This window comes from Polypterus senegalus, chromosome 4 (assembly GCF_016835505.1).
Source record: "Polypterus senegalus isolate Bchr_013 chromosome 4, ASM1683550v1, whole genome shotgun sequence".
Classification (NCBI taxonomy): domain Eukaryota; kingdom Metazoa; phylum Chordata; class Cladistia; order Polypteriformes; family Polypteridae; genus Polypterus; species Polypterus senegalus.
The window spans coordinates 165145899-165148973 of record NC_053157.1 but is presented as its reverse complement, the minus strand read 5'-3'; positions in this window follow the sequence as shown (position 1 = coordinate 165148973).

The window sequence follows — 3075 nt, the reverse complement described above, 5'->3', positions numbered from 1 at the left end:
TAGGCAGGAATGTGATGCAGGAATGACAACTCTGCACTACCATTCTGCCTATGTTAAAACATCAATGATAAGCTTACTAAACTTTAACCTAATTAAAACTAAACATATAAATATCATTTTTGTTCAGTTTTTGTCACCCTATTGCATGCTACATGTGTAATTAATCTCTCCCTCAATAGCTGCCACTAGACGACCAAGTCAAAGAAATCCCCTTATTTCTGCATTTAAGGTGGGTTAATAATGTATTAATTTTTAAAACTATTTTCTACCTATTATAATGCATATACAATAAAATGTCTGCCAACTCTTACTTTCAGTCCACTCTTAAAAATGTTCACTATGATGTTTATTTCCCTGTGCTTTATAATGTATTTAAATGTATGGATGTTATTTATTGTTTTGTTAATTTGATTTGTATTTTCTGAGTTTTGCAAAGCACATTAGGATGAGATACTTAATGGGGTATGCTATATAATAAATCAATTACATTTTTTTGGTTATAGAAAATAATTATCAGCTGTGCATCTGCAAAGATGATTTTTTTTGTTTATATAAAAAAAATGTACACTGGGCATCTTGGCATGTTACTTTTGTGAGGAGTATATTATTCTAATAGTGTGTTTAATTTCCCTTTATTTTATATGTAGACCTACCACAAATTGGTCAGTACTCTTAATCAAAAGCAGGTGCTGGTTGCAGTGTTAATTAGGCAATTAGCCTTTCAGCATGTTGATGTCCATGTGCAGTCATTCTGGTCAGGTTCTTCTGCTTATTACTATGGTTACTATAGTTAAAGGACAGACAAGACTTCAATTAATTTGAAAGACTGGTAATTGTTTAGGCTAGTTGGGAAGAATACTTCTCAAGGACCAGCATCAATGGCGAAGCCTACATGTAGTGAAGGGGAACAGCAACACAAGTGATTGGCAGCCATGGTTAAAAGCCAAAAACAATAGACCACAGTGATCATGTTTTAGTATGAGATGCAAATTACATATTTAAATCTAGGACACAAGTACATTGCTTTATCGAGAGCAATCCATTCTGAAATGTGTAGTGACATATTTAATTTGAGACCCAAGGCTTAAGAAGCAGAGAACTCTAAATCACATTTAAATCTAGGTCAAGAGAACATTGCTTATTAAGAATGATGCATCATGAAATGTGCAAAGCAGGATATTTTTGGCGGGTTGCATTGTGCAAAAATGCCATTACATCTAGCAATGCATGTCAACAACTACCAAGGTTGTAAACAGCACAGTGTAATGGATTACAGAGAAGTGAAGACCTTTAGCATAGTCCTATAAAAAAGTAACCATACTTGTATACTTGATATTTAATCTTCATGTCAACAATATTGGTAGATAAAGGTGACCTAATTTAAAAAGTAGCAATAAACATTATTCTTAGTAATCATATATTCAAAACTATAGAAAAGAGAAATGCAATTATCTACTATGGAAAAAAATAGTAGGCTCAGTAGCTGGTATTGCTTTGCTTGACAGAAATAGCTTCTGGCAGGCATTTCTTTTAATTGTCTATCAGTCCCCTTCCTTGGCTTTGAGGAACATTTGCCAACTGTCTTTAACAGAACTCTATTAATTATGTGATGTTTGAGGGCTTTCTTACATGGACGGAGGCCTCACATTCTCCTCAAGTATTCTCTGGAACCATGTGGACTTTACAGCTCATTCTATGATAGCAATTTGGGTAGGAACTGAGGCAGAAAAACAGCTCCATACCTCTAAAGTCACATAAATAATTACCGGTAGATATCGCTAAACTAGTGTTAAAAGCATATTTATGTAACTATTGGTATTGAATTTTGAGCTTAGGTTGAGCTTAAGAGTTTTGTATTCAGGATTATGAGTTTGTTCCTCTGAGTTTTTTTTTATATGTTCCAGTTCAGTTTAAGTATTCAACAGTTTCAATTAATTTGCCTTTGTTTTCTTAGTACTCTGCTTTCCCTTGATAATTTTCTTATTAGTTTAATTAAATATTCATGTTTTCTTTATTATTTCAAGACTCATATGCAAATTTATTCTTGTTTCTTTATGTTTATTCATTTATTAAGTGCTCAATTAGTATTAATTTTTGGGCTTAAGGGTAGAGGAGGATTTTTCCTTTGGAGGAAAGTTTTCAATTTGTTTGGTGTTACTCAGGAGGCAAAATTCACCACACTGGACACATTGCGTCTCCAAATGAAAAAAAAAAAACAGTATCTCAAGTTTTAGCAATTCTGTTAATTAGATAATGCTATAGTTATTCAGTTTTTCTACATCAATGAGCTCAGCTTTGTAGACATTGGTTATGAAGAGAGATGAATCCATGAAGTACAATGGATAACTTGCACGTGTCTCTAACTATTCATCATTCTTATGTGCAAATACATTTGCCTTTATCCTAACTTTACTTTGTTTTGTGAGTGATCATCTTGAACCTTCTGGGCAGGAAAGTGTGTGTCTCTACCATAAGATTTGATCTGACTGGAAAGGTTCTGATGCATCAAACATTTATGTCTTCTTGACTGAACCATTTGGATGATTGGTTTAAACCTTTAAATCAGACTCCTCTTTTTCGATACAATGTTAGAGAAACTATCTATAAGTAGAGAAATGTATATTTTACAGAAAAGTTTCAAAAATATTAATGCCACATGAGAATTGCTTGAGGTACAATACAACAAGCCCTCTATCTCAGTGCCAGTAATATTGCCCTAAGAACAAGAGTTATTGATGGATAGGATTAGAAACAAGTATATTTAGAGGGTCAGCTCAAGTTGGAAGGTTGGGAGACAAAGTCAGAGAGGTGAGATTGCGTTTGTTTGGACATGTGCAGAGAAGAGATGCTGAGGTTATTGGGAGAAGGATGCTAAGGATAGAGCTGCCAGGGAAGAGGGAAAGAGGAAGGCCTAAGAGAAGGTTTATGGATGTGGTGAGAGAGGACATGCAGGTGATGGGTGTAACAGAACAAGATGCAGAGGACACAAAGATATGGAAGAAGATGATCCGCTCTCCTAACGAGAGCAGCCGAAAGAAGAAGAAGAAGAAGAAGAAGTATTTGTACCTTTCAGAC